Source organism: Hesperophylax consimilis, chromosome 13 (genome assembly GCF_061612785.1).
Source record: "Hesperophylax consimilis isolate HC1 chromosome 13, BYU_Hcon_1.0, whole genome shotgun sequence".
NCBI lineage: Eukaryota > Metazoa > Arthropoda > Insecta > Trichoptera > Limnephilidae > Hesperophylax > Hesperophylax consimilis.
The window spans coordinates 7191930-7209506 of NC_142848.1; positions in this window are offsets into that span (position 1 = coordinate 7191930).

The window sequence follows — 17577 nt, forward strand, 5'->3', positions numbered from 1 at the left end:
AAATTATTCATAGCTGCTATAAACCGCTGTTCACTCCTTGCTGAAATGAATTATTTTTGAAGAGGTCTCTCCAAATTAAGATTACATAGTCATCTGTTCAAGCTTTTCGTTATATATTTTACAAACAAAAGCACTAATCAACTCTCACAGTTTGTGCAAAAGGGTGAAAGTCTTGTTTAGATCAATATTTCAAGTGATGTGGGACATTAAACATTTTATTGAAGTGGCGCTGGCTTAAATTTACTCTCACTCCCTTTGGATTTGAACTTAAAACACGGCTAAAACTGGTCCCTGATTTAAATAAACCGGGTTGCAAAACAAATAATCGTAAATATCACAAATGGAGCGTAGACTCAATATCTTTAGGAGAGAAACGATCAAACGGCTTTTTAACAAACTTTATTATCTTATTACTTATTGTTTTGCTCAGGTTATAAATATGAATCCTTGCACTTTTCGAAAAATAATTATAATAATAATATCTGGGATTTTTTATGAAATGCTTATATGATTTGTTGGTAAATATTTACCTACGACTACCGTTTTTAAAACACGCATTTAAAAATAAACAATCATTTGATTCATCTTAATGACAATAAACAACAACTTTTTGCATTTATGATTTCGAAAAATATTGATATTTAATATTATTTACGTAAATAATAATTTACGAGAAAATTTTCCGTACGACACACCATTTTGACACACCGAGTTCTCGCATACTTCGCGTTTGTTATTACGTATTGTAGGGCACTGCCAACATAACAATTTGTTTTTTATATCATAGACAATGAAAAACATTTTTTTAAATGATGTGTTAATTTATTTATACATAAAAAATCTTATAAATAAAAAACCCGTTATTTATTAAAATTAACGTATTAAGGGAAGGTTTTTTGGTAAAGGTTACGAATTCCGCTTCACGGTAAATATGGAATGTTTACTTTGAATTAATACTTGAATTTAGTTATATTATTAAATTATTACTAAAAGTTACTATAGATGTTGGGGAACCTTTAATAACGCCTGCTCGCGTCCCCTTTAGAGTTATATCCCAGTTTTCAAGTAGTTTGTGGGCTACGCTAGGTATGTATAGACTGGTTTGTGATTTAATTCTACCTAATCCAACCTAACCTAACCTAACCTATCCTATAATAATCCAACCTAAACTATCCTATAATAACCCAACCTAACCTAACCTAACCTATCCTAATCTAACATATATATTAATCCAACCTAACCTAACCTAACCTATCCTAATCTAACATATAATAATCCAACCTAACCTAACCTATCCTAATCTAACATATAATAATCCAACCTAACCTAACCTAACCTATCCTAATCTAACCTATAATAATCCAACCTAACCTAACCTAATCTAACATATAATAATCCAACCTAACCTATCCTAATCTAACATAATAATCCAAAATAACCTAATCTAACCTGTAATCACCTATAATAACCCAACCTTACCTAAAATGAAAACGTTTTATTTAAAAAAAATCGTAGTAAGCCTTTAAATATCAAGAAACTAAATTCATCTGATGTTTGGTATCAAAGTTGATCGCCTAACAATTAACGGGTGCGTGTCTAGCGATCTCGAAAAATTGTCTATTATGCCGATTATGCCTTTCGTGTTTCCTACACTGCCACTACACAAACAAACGCGAAGTATGCGAGAACTCGGTGTGTCAAAATAGTGTCTCGTACGGAATATTTTCTCAAACGGTAGTCGTAGGTAAATAATTACCGCTTTGTTTTTTTACTTTTGAATTTAAAAAAAAAATATTTGTATCGGAACAACTTTTTAAAATAATATTATTGGAACACATATATCATTGAAGAAGATAATACTAACAAATCTAAACGGAACAACACACAGAAAATATAAAGATAATTGTCTCAACTGAGAATCGAACCTAAGATATCTGTCTTACCGGGACAACGTCTTTAACCACTCGACCATTGGGATCTAATTATTATAAGTCATTTTTGTCGATCTCATATTTAAAATTGAGAATTAAAAATATTATCAATCAACTAATTTTTTCCTTAGCTATCTTTTATGAATTACACAAAGTTTTAAAGAATTGGTTTGTAACGTAGATAGTGTCTCCGATAAACATATTCGATTTTTATTTATATGGTAAACCTATTGACTTTTCTAAAAGTCTAAATGAATATTAGTTTTTTATGGAACAACTTTTCTTTAACTTTTGAAGGTTATACCCATTAATGTAAAATATCATTAAAGAATTCACTAAATCTGAATTTTAAATGTGAAATCGACAAATATGACGTATACTAATTAGGTCTCAATGGCCGAGTGCTTAAAGACGTTGTCCCGATAAGATAGAGACCAGTTGAGTCAGTTTTATTTTTAGTTTCTGTAGTTTGTTCTGTTTCATCTTTCGTTTAGATTTGATAGTATTATGTTCTTCAATGATGTAAAGAAATATTTTTTTACCTATGTATTTTACGCCAATGGCTAAAATCAATCAATCCGGTGGCTGTGGTACCTATAGAACCTTTAACAAACAGGTTTTATTTTCTATCAATATTTTTTGAAGAATCATTGTAATATATATATCCTTTAAGGAAATATATAAAGCTATCCTTATAATATCCAAGCACAATTAATATGTACATTTAATTAGTATGTGTTTTTTTTCTGGAAGCGCATCCTGAAAAAGAATTTTTATCGTAATAATTTTGAAAATGGGTAAAACCAAATTGTTTTCTGTTTAGTAAAGATCTATGAAGTTGCCATGTGGAAGAGGAACCTCGAAACACTTGCGCACTGTCCCTTATAATAAATGAGTTTTGGGGAATTGTGTCCTGAATTTTGGTTATTAAAGATTTATCTTTCCGTGCGACGCCCTCGACTTGAGGGGGGACCAACAGTTCTATAAATAAGCATATAGCTACATCAATATGTTTGACTATAGCAAATATTTTTTTTTTAATTTATAAAAAATATGCTCCAAATCAAGCGATTGCAGTGATCTCCATTTTTTCTAAATACTCATATGCAATTTTTATCACCTTATTAATGGTCCAAAGAAATGTACATTTTTGGATACGTTCAGCTTTTGATCGATTCGAGATCAGCTGACAGGCTCAATTGTAAAACTGTTGACTGATAACAAATTGATCAAAAGTTGAAACCGACTGAGAATCGCTCTTTAATAGGGACCGTTCAAAAAATGCACAATGACGTTGTTCGTCGATTTGATGTTCATCAAATGTGATGTAGTTTGAAACATTATGACGTATATATATATATATATATAATCAACATGAAAACGAAAAAGACAGAAGATACTTATATGTTCAATTTATGTATTTCAAGCGCCCTTGAGGTGATTTTCTCACGAAAACGGCGCTATATAAATAATCCAATCATTATTATTATTATTATTATGTAGTACTAATATGTAGGAATATTTAACTAATATGTAGGAATATTTAATTATCTATTTTTAATATTCTAGTAGAGTTAATTTGTTCGTAATGAATTTTGATAGTGTCTACAAATCGCCAAAATAAATCATGGTCAACCTACGGAGCAGTGGCGTTACTCTGAGAGGGGACTCTGTCAAGGAACGGTGAGATGGGTCGGACAACAAGCCGGAACATGGAAAGGCTCTCGTCCCATCGGCCTGCAGAATTTACGTTAATTTATTAATGAATAGACTTTGGAAAAAACGGCTGTTTGCGGTGAAACAAATCGGGGGCCACTAACCAATTTATCACGATTTTAATGTTTTATATTTCCAATTTTGTTTCTCTTCGATGTAGCCGAATTTAATTCTTGGAATGAGGTATAAAAATCATTCAACTCGATCAATATTAACTACTTCCAAACACTTCTTTCTCCATTCAAAATTGTGTTTTTACAGCCGAAAACAAATATATTTATATACTCGCACGTCAATAAAAACGTTTATCCAAACGTGAGACCCAAAGTTTGTATGCACCTTGCTAGATAAGAAAAAATATATACCAACTTTTCCTGTCAGAGGCAAGCCAAACTAAGTCATCCACAATGGGTATGTTTTGTGGCTGAGAGAAGTGGGGATGGGAAAAACATAGATAAGAGAAATGCAGGGAAGTCCCACCTGGCTATTCAGATCTGGTTAGCAAATACGTTAAATTAATTTCAATAAATTTTTCAATGATATTTCGCCAGGGCGACACTGACTTTTTTATGTGAAACCGCACAAGAGGCCCAACTGCCAAAGACATTTCGAGAACGTTTTGATTCTGAATGGTGGTCTTATATCAGGGCGATACTAAGAATATCTTCCACGTGCCGCAAATATACTGCATACTATTTTAAATGAGTTATTTGGGAAAACACACAAATTAATCTAAATAATTGCTAGTTGAGACCCTTACCCCTCGACCAGGAAGACTACTTCTCTGAATTGTTTGTCCAATAAATAATAATATTTCGATATTTGAAACTGATTAATGTATTTCAACCCAAGTCAGAAAAGAATACCTTAATTTGGACACACGGATAAGCCCACAACACACTTTTAATAGGAAATCCCAAATTAAATGCTAAGAAAGAAATTAGATACCCAACATCAACATTGGCTAATTTTGTAAATACGTCATTGAACTGTTAAAAAAACACAGCCAACAATTCGAAAATATCCAAACAATGCGAAACTTTACAACAACTGGTCCGCTCCAGTCTTCCTATTCCATTCCGGTCCACAATCGTCTCGCGGGGATACATCTGTGAAAACTATTAATTTGACCATTTCCGAATCACGTGGCTGTTTGTTTGCCGGGGACCCTTGGCCATTTATTCCCTGGAGGCGGACGGGGCGGGGGACGCCACTGCCCATTAAACTGCCGGATCGAAAACGGAAACGACAACGTATCTTCCGAAAGGACCTATCAGCGGACATATTGGATTGCTTTGTGCATCCAAATACTGAATTAATTAATCTTGAGAAGTTTTGTGATCATTCTCTCTTTTTTTTCTATGTGCTCAATGGCTATTCTGTTAACGGTGCCATTTTTATAGTATTCTGTACATATGACTTTAATCGGTGTGTGGTTGGCTCTATACCCACCGTGATAAAATAATCAAAGTTTTACAGTAATAAACAATGTGTGTGAAGGGTTTGGTTTTTCCTGTGGGGAAGATTTAACCCGGACATAAAGTCGGAAAAAAAAGTCGCCTTCAGTTTGTGAAATAGTGTGATATTTACTTTAAGTACTACATATCTATTTAAGTTTGTTAGATCTTACAAAAACTGGAATTAGAATTAATTATCAAAAATTTAAAAATAAAAATTCCAAAAGAATTCAATTTTTTTTTTATTTTCCGGCAGCTGTTTCGGTATTCAATGCCACTTCGTTCGACTTCTTAAGATGATATTATTTAACCCTACCCTATTTTTATTTTTGTGATGTTTAAAGTGTTTGTGATGTTTTGTGATTAATACAGGGCCTGCAGATACTTTAATAGTACACAACTTTACTGCTGACCCTGTACAAATCGCAAGTGCGCCCTACTTTCGAATTTGGCAGCCATCTCTGGTCCGGAGGCCCTAAATACCTGAAAAAAACCCTTGACTCTGTGCAAAAACGGACGGTCCGTTTGATACGAGTATATTCCCCAATCTTAACAAACGGACTGCAATCTTTAGAGCACAGGCGTCAGGTAGGTATGCTGTCCTTGTTCTATCGGTATTACAATGGAAGATGCTCTGAGGAACTAGTGTCATTGCTCCCTTCGGCACCGGTGCGTAGTCGGGATACACGCCAAACGCGCGCCCAACATTTTTACACGGTTGACATTTGTCAAATGAGAACGGGTCGCTTCTACTATTCGTTCTTAAGTTCAACAGCTGGGGCTGTGGAACGAACTGCCGGCCTCTGTGTTTCCTCCCTCCTACAACATGGGCCTCTTCAAGGCCCATGTTCACTCCTTCCTCTCCACAAAAAGACCCTCCACACAGCATCCCCAAATATGACATAGGCCCTGAGGGAAATTATTTTCTTCAGGGCCTCCTGTGTGGAGTAAATATAAAAAAAATATATTAAATATTTCTTTTGTCATTTGTAAATATATTGTGTGGGTGCAAATACGAAATCAATAATTTAACTTGATGGAATTTTATAGGTCCAGAACATACGAAAAATTATTTTGTGTATTTTAATGTACGACTATTTCGTAAATAAATAAATAAAAAAATTAAAAATTAAGGAAAATAAAGTCACATAAACGAGTCGCCTCAATGTGGTATTGATAATGGTCTTGAGCTCAGAAACAACTGTGAAATGAGTCGTCTCAATATGGTGTTGATAATGGGCTTGAACGCAGAAACAGCTGTGAAATGAATCGTCTCAATGTGATGTTGATAATGGCCTTGAACGAAGAAACAGCTGTGAAATGAGTCGTCTCAATATGGTGTTGATAATGGCCTTGAACGAAGAAACAGCTGTGAAATGAATCGTCTCAAGGTGATGTTGATAATGGCCTTGAACGAAGAAACAGCTGTGAAATGAGTCGTCTCAATATGGTGTTGATAATGGGCTTGAACGCAGAAACAGCTGTGAAATGAATCGTCTCAAGGTGATGTTGATAATGGCCTTGAACGAAGAAACAGCTGTGAAATGAGTCGTCTCAAGGTGATGTTGATAATGGCCTTGAACGAAGAAACAGCTGTGAAATGAATCGTCTCAAGGTGATGTTGATAATGGCCTTGAACGAAGAAACAGCTGTGAAATGAGTCGTCTCAAGGTGATGTTGATAATGGCCTTGAACGAAGAAACAGCTGTGAAATGAGTCGTCTCCATAGACATATGAATATTAGTAGACCTGCCCTAAGTAATTAAAGCCGTATTATCCCCACTCCCCATACCGGTTCCATTGGAGCCGGCTGTGCTCACGTATGGCCTCAAGTGAAATTAGAAAACGTGACGTCATCATTCTTGTGCGAACTATGGTCGAGGCATCATCGGTTCATTTTACGAAATAACACGGCAAAATGTTGACTTGTACTATGAAAACTTGTAAAAATAGATGTGAAAAAGAGAATAAACCCAATTGTCGTATTACATTCCATATATAAGCATTATTTTACTTTATTTTAAGCATATTCACATCGTATAATATGAATCAGTTGTTACTATCACATCGAGAAACGTCTGGACGCGAAAGACAAAGCTGGTTGGTTGCTGGGAAGTAAATTATGAACATTTATAAAAGTGTCTTAACTAAATACTTAAACGAAATATTCGACTCTGAAAATGGAACCGAATTTTTTTGCCGAATTTGGACTTCGCAAATTTGTTCATAACGTGGCGAGTAATTTGCGCTCCCATGTAAAAATGTCTATTCATTCAAAAGCAGATTTTACTTTTAAGAAGTAAATGGTGATATTATAATGCGAGATGCCTATTTACTGTCAGATTGATTTATTGACGAATCACAGTCAGCTTCACTCCCTTCGTTCTTCAACAGTTGATTTTACCCCTCGCCATTATCTTCTCGTCTATTAATTCCTATGTCTGTGGTCGTCTCAACGTGGTGTTGATAATGGCCTGGAATGCTAAAAACAGCTGTGAAAATTATAAAAATCATCCCGTAAAAAGAATTTTTTTAACCAAAATACTTACATCTATTCTCATTAACGGATGGGACTATTTAAACAACAGAATTCACAGAACCTTATTATAATGTTATTAAATTTGATTTACTTTTTATTATAAAAATGTTAAATTAAATGGAGAAACATATCAGAATAATAAATACATTTATGTTTTGTGATATACTCCAAATAGCTCAGATGTTCATAGATTCACACGTCCTAATAATATCAGTTGTCTGTTTCTACTGTTAATTTTCATTTTCTCATTCTCTTCTCGAATTAGAATGGTGTTATGCGCCCGTACAGTCACGTTGTTACAATAGTATAAAATGGAACACAAAGTTAAATAATTACTAAAATGCTAGTAATAATGAATCAGTCGTGTATAAATAATTGGCAAGGAATGGCAATTTATGAATAGGTAAGCTCGTACAAACAAGCACCGAGAACAGGCTGGCCAAAAATTAACTTCTCAACTTAAATATAATTGTACAAAACCAAAATTTGATAAAAGCTTATTGGCCTGGAATGCCCTTGTTTCGGTGTGATTGTCTAGTACGCCAGTGTCAAAACGCAACGTCTTCCGAGGAGGAAGAAAGATTTGGTAATAATAACCCAGAGCCAACGTTGGAATCAAGTGAAGACTACGCATTGATGTTTACGTTATTATCAGTATCTTCTAATGATTCGCTGAACGTTTTATTTTTCAAAATAAATATATTTATACAGTCCGTGAAACAAATGTTATTGGAGTGTTTCAGGATAATGAGGTTTGGTGAGGAAAGTAAAAGGTCTATTTTTATCTAATAATTATAAAACAAGGTAAATTCCACAACCTAAGGTAAGAACAGAAGGATAAGAGAACACACATAAAGAGACTCATTTAAAAAAGCTTACAGGATGGAGTATTGTGTCGAGATCTAAGAGCTTGGATAGGCTAATCCCACGTTCTTCGGCATGAGAAACCGCAGGAAGACAACAATAAACCGACAGGAGGTGAAAAGTTTTCTGAAGGCATAAAGAGTCAGTGATCGAGGTTATTATGAAATGACTATGATGACATAATTTTTTGTGGAATGCTACAATAATGCTCTCAAATATTTCCAAAGGATCGTGAATCTGCATTCATGGCTCGGTTCTCTAGATTTTTTATGCGAATATCGCACAAGTATCTCGACTATCTGGAATCAGTGTGACTCTGTCATCCCTGATTGGTATGTGTTGTGTGGCTAAAAGAAATGGAGAAGGGTAGGAAATGAGGAAGAGGAAGTTGAGAAGCGCATGACTATTTGGACCTAGTCATCACTCATGACTAAAACCAAATCAAGCTACATTTTGTTAATAAGTAAAACTAACTAACTAACTAACTAACCATCACGCCGTTTCCCCGCAGGGGTAGGCAGAGAGGACGGACCGCCAAACAACTCGGTCTTGGCACACACTCCTTGCCTCATTCACATTCATACATCGTCTCATACATACTCTTCTATTATTCTGACTCTTGACATGGCCCGACTCGAGTATCTGATTCACTTGATCGTGCCATGTCTTCCTCGGGCGTCCCCGACTTCTGCTACCATTCACATTTGCATCATATATCCTCCTTACACTCCTATCTTCGCTAATTCGCTCTACATGCCCAAACCATCTAAGCGTCCCTTTCTTAATCTTACTCATTACGCTTACATCAGCCTTGCACTCTTTGCGGATCTCCACATTCCTCACACGATCAAACATGGTTTTACCACACATACGCCTCAGGGATCTCATTTCAACAGCATTTAATCTACTTTCATCCTTTCTTTGCCAGTTCCATGCCTCACTTCCATACATCAAGGTAGGTACCAGCACTCCGTTGTGGACTGCTAACTTCGCTTCTTTGGACAATTTTTTGTTAGCGCCTACGGCGTTTAGTCCTCCATTAACGGAATTACCTGCATTTACCCTTCTTTCGATATCTCTGTCAGCCTTCCCATCTCTCGTAAACATACTTCCTAAATACACAAACTCATCCACCTGCTCCAAATATTCCCCATTCACAATTATATTGCACACTGTTTTCGTACTCTCTCTTTCAAACACCATTACTTTAGACTTACTTACATTCATCATTAACTCATTCTTCATGCATACTTCGTTCATCCTAGACACGAGAGACTGTAGATCATCTATACTATTAGCAATCAGCACCGCATCATCAGCATACAACAGGCAACATACTTTAAAATTATTCAAATTCGCGCCCAATCCCACCTCTTTCAATTCTTGCATACAATTATCCATGTATAGATTGAATAACCACGGTGACATTACGCAGCCTTGTTTAACACCTTTTGTGATATCAAACCACCCCGTAAAACCACCGTTTACCCTAACACATGCAACGCTTCCCTCATACAGAGACGCAATTGCCTGAATCAGATTCGTATTCACTCCATACTTGGACAACACCTTCCATAGCTTTTTCCTGTCGACTCGGTCGTATGCTTTTTGTAAATCTACAAAGGCACAGAAAAGTTTCTTGTTTTTTGCCAGAAACTTCTCAGTGAGCATACGCAATGAGAAGATCTGGTCCATGCACCCCCTTCCACTCATGAAAGCACCTTGCACATCCCATATTTTATCCTTTGTTTCCTTTCTTACTCTTTCAATCAAAATTCTACCATACAGCTTGCCAACTGAACTAAGCAGGCTAATAGCCTTATGATTCCCACATTCCATACGTGACCCTTTACCTTTGTATAATGGCATGATCACAGCCCTTCTCCAATCTAAAGGCGTGTAACCTTCCTTTAAACATTGGTTAAAAAGATTGCACAACCATGTGAGAATTACACGGCTACCTCCTTTAAAATATTCAGCAGCAATATTGTCAAACCCAACAGCCTTACCATTCTTCATACATTTAATCGAGCTTTCTATCTCATCCATGCTAATTTCGGTAACATTCACTCCATCGTCATTCATATCTGATTCGCCACTGGAATCACTGTCATTCACTTCGCTTTCGAAGACTTCCTCGAAATAATTCATCCATCAATTTTTAGCAGTAAAGGTATATAACAAACTCCCACTTAGTATCAAACAAATCAAAACAAAAAACAACTGCATTAAGAACATTAAATCTTGGCTTAAGGAATTACCGGAAAAAGAACTTACTAGCATATTTAAAACATCGTCGTAGAAGTTTCTGGAAACCCTTACCCAAAACATGAAGTCGAACCATAGAAGTCGCTGAAAAATTATTCAAAACCTAGTCCCCCTCAGCACAGGATCTCCTAGTGAGGAGGACTATAAAAATCTATATCAATTAATCATATAAATATATATAATTCTTATAAAAATGTTTAAAAAAATGTAATATAGTAACTAAATAAAAAAAAAAAAAAAAAAAAAATCTCTCTTTTATTTTTTCCTCATTCGTCAACATTTTTCCATCTTTTGATTTTATCACTTTCATGCTTCCGTTTTCTGGGCCACTCCGGGACCTTTTGACTTCTTTCCAAAACAACTTAATGTTTTCTTGGAAATGGTTTGTCATTTTCATTCCTTCTTCCTCTTCCAGGCGTTTCTTTCGTTCTTTCACTCCAACTCTTACTTTTTTCTTACATTCCTTATATACTTCTTTCGCTCGATACTTCTCTTCGCTGGAAGCACTGCCAGCCGCAATCAGACACAACCATGCTTTCTTCTTTTCTGAGACCAGTGCTTTAATCTCATCATCCCACCATGCATCACCTTTCTTCCTACCTTGCGTACTTATTCCACAAACCTCCCTAGCAGATTCACAAAGACACACTTTTATGTGGTTCCATGTTTCGTCTATGCTTAGACCATCCATTTCCTTCGCATTCAATCTTATCTCTGCACAATTCACATACTTACTTCTCACATTATCGTTTTGCAGTATAAGTAAAACAAAAGTAATAAGTATAAGTAAAACAATTCACATACTTACTTCTCACATTATCGTTTTGCATCAATAAGTAAAACAAAATGCCAAAAAACGTAAATAATATAGTGGATGATGTACATAAGTTCTTGGCCAGCCTGTGCGAACGAGTTAAAGCTTTACTAAACGATATAAAACAGATTTAAATTATCATCAGTTTCAGAATCGGATGGATAATCTCCCAGTTATTTGGATTCATTCCAAAACTTATGATACATCAATTAATAATCGGCAATATTAATAGGTTGGATTATTACACAAATAAATCTTTGAGCGACTTTAACGACTTGAGCGACTGTTTATTCTATTCAAAGTTTTACGAGAATTTGTACAAAATAATCACAGTTTTATTAACATATTAATATGACATGGAATAACATTAAGTTTTTAGTCGTGAATTCGATTCAGTCAGTTCATAGGCAGAAGTAGATATCGCACTTGTGAAACAAACAAAACGTCGCTTAAAATTACATTTTAGCTATATCAGATATGAATAACCAGGTAGTTTTCAACCTTTTTCCTCCCCATCTCCTCCTCTCTCAACTCCCTTCAGCATCGCAAAATAACCCAATTGGGGATACCATAGTCTTACTGCGTTCGGGCAGTCGGAACTGATATAGGCCCTAAGGTAAATTATTTTCCACAGGGCCTTCTGTGTGAAGTTAATGTAAAAAAATAACAAAACTAACACTTTACAAGTGAGTTTATTTATAAATACTGAACTAAATATATATAAATATAGAAATACCAAATACCTGGAGAAAGTCTAAAGTTATTGCGATCCTCAAACCCAACAAGCCAGCAGAGGATCCGAACAGCTACCGGCCAATTTCACTTTTAAGTACCATGTACAAACTTCTTGAGCGAGTTGTGCTCCGCAGACTTACTCCAATTTTGGAGAAAGTGGTCCCACAAGAGCAAGCTGGCTTCAGACCAGGCCGTAACTGCTGCGATCAGGTGTTAGCACTGACAACACACATTGAATCTGGTTTCCAGAAACGGCTGAAGACTGCGGCAGCGTTCATTGATCTCTCTGCGGCCTACGACACGGTGTGGCACAAAGGCCTCCTTGTTAAACTGTACGACACCATAGAGGATGGCAACACAGTACGACTCATTGAGCAACTGCTAACTGGCCGTACCTTCAGGGTTTTTCTAGGAGGGCAAAAAAGCAAAAAAATACCCCTCAATAATGGCCTTGCCCAGGGCTCAGTGCTGGCCCCATCGCTATTTAACATCTACACTCAAGACCTCCCTCACACTGAAGGCAGAAAATTTGCTTACGCAGATGACATCGCCGTCACAGCTCAAGCCAAAACCCTTAAAGCAGCAGAAGATATCCTCAATTCTGACCTAAAGGCTTTGGAAGAATATTTCCTCAATTGGCGACTAAAGCCAAATGGGTCGAAAACAGTTGCGACAGCTTTTCATCTTAGCAATTCATAAGCGGATGCCAAACTCTGTGTTCAGTTTGATGGAAAAAATATTTACCATGACCCCCACCCCCGCTATCTCGGAGTTACTTTGGACAGGAGCTTGAACTACCGGCAACACATGGAAACAGTGGGTAAAAAAACCAGGACAAGGCTTAACTTAGTTAATAAGCTAGCTGGAACTAGCTGGGGATGCGACGCCAACACGCTCAGAACAGCATCCATTGCCCTGGTTTTCTCAACGGCTGAATACTGTGCTCCAGTATGGGCTAGAAGCGCCCACACTTCCGTGGTAGACGTTCAGCTTAATGCCACAATGCGAACCATCAGCGGGACTTTAAAATCTACTCCTCTCCCTTGGCTCCCCGTACTTGCAAACATAACCCCGCCAAACATCAGGCGAGAAATTGCAACACTGAGGGAATACAAAAAGGCGCTGCAAAAAAGCGCAATACCTCTACACGAAGATGTCGTCTCCCACCCGGCATGCCGCTTGAAGTCCCGAAAGCCCTTCTGGGCGGAAGGAGAGAGGCTCCTCCGACTACCTCTCACCCCAGAAGATAGGTGGAAACTTGAGTGGCAAACGGCCAACGTGGGAAATGCCCATCTCATACAGGACCCCACCGAGAGACAGCCTGGGTTCTCACTGCCTCGCAAAACCTGGTCCGCCATCAATAGGTTAAGGTGCTCCCATAGCCGCTGTGCCCACATGATGCACAGATGGGGCCTTAAAGAGTCGGCGATGTGTGAATGTGGTGCGGTGCAGACTACCGAACATGTGGTCAACGAATGCCCGCTCCATTCATTCCCCGGCGGGATTGATGAGGTTCACATGGCGACGCCTGAGGCCCTAATATGGCTCGCAGATCTAGATGTCCCCCTCTGACCCCCCACCATACGAAAGAAGAAGAAGAATACTGAACTATTCTACCATCGACAATGAACATATGCAACGGACGGACAAAGAAGATTAAAATAAGCAACGGTTGCAACTGGGACTCGAATCCAGTTCCTCGTTTAAATATTATGATGAGGTTTATAAGCATCGGTGACCGGATAAATCATAAAAATCATAATTCACCACATCTTTAAAAAAATATATAAAATCATGGAAAGTGATAAAAAAAACTTTATTAACTGGGTTACGTAGGTTAGGTTAGGTAAGGTAAAAAAAAAATTCATTGTTTTCAATGACTTTATATCACTTTTTAAAGGTTGAATAGTCACTGTGTTGAGTTAGCATGGAACCATAAGCATCATTAAGTTATCCCTAATAAAATTGAACGTTTGAACTAAATGAGTGTTGTACCAATTTTCCTTAAAATTACTGATGTTTCATTTGATGTTGGCATAGGTTAAGTTATTATTAGGTACGGTTCTTGAACAAACAAAAAACATAACCACGCAAGAATTGTACTCAACACTTCAACACGATGGTCTCACAATAACATTTTACTCTGCAATATTACATTACCCGTTTATAAACAATTTAAGATACTAAGGATAATAAATCAGCAAAAAATGGATATTTCTTATGCACTCCAAAATTGGATTCCACCCATACCAAAAATGGTGTGGAAATAAAATAAATCGAGTGACTAATGACGGTCGTCATATGGATAAAGGGTCGACAGTGAATTATTAAGAATCAAAGATTTAATCGGCATTAAGTGACGTATTGGGTTAAGCAGCCAACTACTCTCCCTTGAAGAGGTGAACGAATAGGTAATTTAAACTTGTTTTGGCTGGAGATGTCCTCAGTGAACCGCGAGGATGTTTTCTAAAAGGGACCTCACGGACGCATCAATGACTACATATCCTCATAAATATTTTAGTGCGATCGTATAAACCGGGGGTTAGTGTGGTTGTTTTAAAAAATTGATTTCCCTATATATATTCTACTTCATTTCATGAGAATTATTTCAATGTTGTAGAAATATAATTTATTATTAAGATTAGAAGGTATTTCCCTAAAATAATTCTAACCACTTTTTTTTATATATTAACTCCACACAGGAGGAGAAGGAAGAAAATAATTTCCCTCAGGGCCTATGTCATCTTTGGGGATGCTGTGTGGAGGGTCTTTTTGTGGAGAGGAAGGAGTGAACATGGGTCTTGAAGAGTCCCATGTTGTAGGAGGGAGGAAACACAGAGGCCGGCAGTTCGTTCCACAGCCGAGCTGTTGAACTTAAGAACGAATCGTAGAAGCGACCCGTTTTCATGTGACAAATGTCAACCGTGTACAAATGTTGGGCGCGCGTTTGGCGTGTATCCCGACTACGCACCGGTGCCGAAGGGATCAACGACGCTAGTTCCTCAGAGCATCTTCCATTGTAATACCGATAGAACAAGGACAGCATACCTACCTGACGCCTGTGCTCTAAAGATTGCAGTCCGTTTGTTAAGATTGGGGAACCTATCAAACGTACCGCCCGTTTTTGCACAGAGTCAAGGGTTTTTTTCTGGTATTTAGGGGCTCCGGACCAGAGATGGCTGCCAAATTCGACAGTAGGGCGCACTTGCGATTTGTACAGGGTCAGCAGTTGTGTACTATTAAAGTATCTGCGGGCCCTGTACAGTACGCCCAGCTTCTGAGAGGCCAGCTTTATTCTGGCTTCGATGGAGCCCCCGTACCTGAGCTGGTCACTTATAGTTACACCAAGCATATCAATGGAAGGCCTGTTCGGAAGAATGCTTCCGTTGAAGGAGACTAGATTATCATTTAGATCCCTTTTAGACGTAATCAGACAGGATTTATAATTCTTCAATTTATTTTATTTTATTTAATAAGTTAAAAGAAATTTACATTTCACTTTCTTAACTCAAATAAGTACCTACATAAAAGTTGTTTTCTAATTTTTTTCTGATAACTTAAGATTAAAAGTTTTTTTTAATACATTTATACTCTCCGTTTTAAGGTTATCTGAAAGGAGACTGTATATTTGTACACCTCGTGGCCAATGCCTCTTTTGCCACTTTCAGTCCTTACAGTATTTGTGTACAATTTGTTATGTTGCCTAGTATGATGTTCGTTTACTTGTGACGTTTGTTTAAATGTTGTGTTTGTGTGTATAAGTCCATTTTGGATTTTGTAGATTAGGAGGCATATGTTGTATTCGTAAAATTTTCTAATTTTCATGATTTTCATTTCCTGATACAGTTTTTTTGTGGGAGTATCCGGGTAATAATTGAAGAGTTTTTTAATAACTTTGTTCTCTATTGTTTGTAAATCATTTAGGTATTTAATGTATGTGTTTCCCCATATTTCTATTAGATAATTTAGATGGGACTGGATTAAACTAAAGTATCAGTGCATCTTTATCTCTGTTGGTAGGGGATGGGCAATTCTACCAAATACACCAATTAGTGGAATAATTTTTGGTTTTAATGTTTCTACGTGTTGTTTAAATGTCAGATGTTTATCAATATGTAAGCCAGGGTATTTTTCGCTTTCTAGAATAAGCAGGTCCCTTCCTTCTATTTTTAAAGGTTTATGCGACGGTATTATTATTATAATTGATGTAATACGACTTAAAACAGCTTATGATAAGATGACTAAGTAACCATGGTGCCGTTTCCATCTGTTTTGGCACAAACTGCTTCATTCGCATTCATACACCTTATGAGAAACACTTTTTTTGTTTTTGTGACGGCATGACTTAAATATGTGACCAAGTACGCCCATGAAGGTTGAAAACCAAATACAATAAGAAGAAGAAAAAACACTGGGTGGTTGAAAGCCTGTAAAGTTACCTACCGCTTTCTAAAATACATTTTTTGTTTAATTCTTTATTTTTCCCAATAATTTCACAACGTTTTAAGAAAAAAAATACGCACGTTTAAAATATTTTTAAAAGTTGAGAAAAGGGAACACTAAGGTGATATAACACTTTGTTATTTCATATATCACAATCTTGGTGAGTTCCTCGTTTGGGTAATATAACAAAGTGTTCCAATAGGTCACCGAAATGGACATTAACTTAACAGAAATATATTTTTTAAATAACATAAATTCAGCAAGCTATATGCAAAACATTAAAATTACTATAATAGTAATTTAATATTGTTATGAAGAAGCGCGAAACATAATGTTTCTAGGTTTATTTTTTCTTAATGCAATAACAAGTAAGTATATAATATAAATTTTGTAGTTGTATTAAAAATGTTGTGAAAAATGAAAGTTTACTGAAGAATTTACAGAAATAGTGTTTCAACACCTTAGCCATTATTTTAATTCCTTTAATTCATTTATAAGTCATTTGTTACGGTACAAGATACGTTCTGATATCATTTCTTTGATATCAAACTGACGTGTACCCGGCGTTGTTTGGGGTTGTGATTGATTTAGAGTAAAGTTTTGATGTTGTGAATTCTTGGATAAACATCGAATTTCTATACTTTATAAATATAATTTGTAAACCTTCCGGTAGAAATTGTCTAAATGCAAGTGAAAACGCTTTTAAAATCCGTTTGGTAATTTAGGAGAACTAAGCGCACAATCAAACGGACGCGGATATTGACTTGGTTTTATATTATTTGTTGTTTGGTGTATATTTACCCCGTGGAA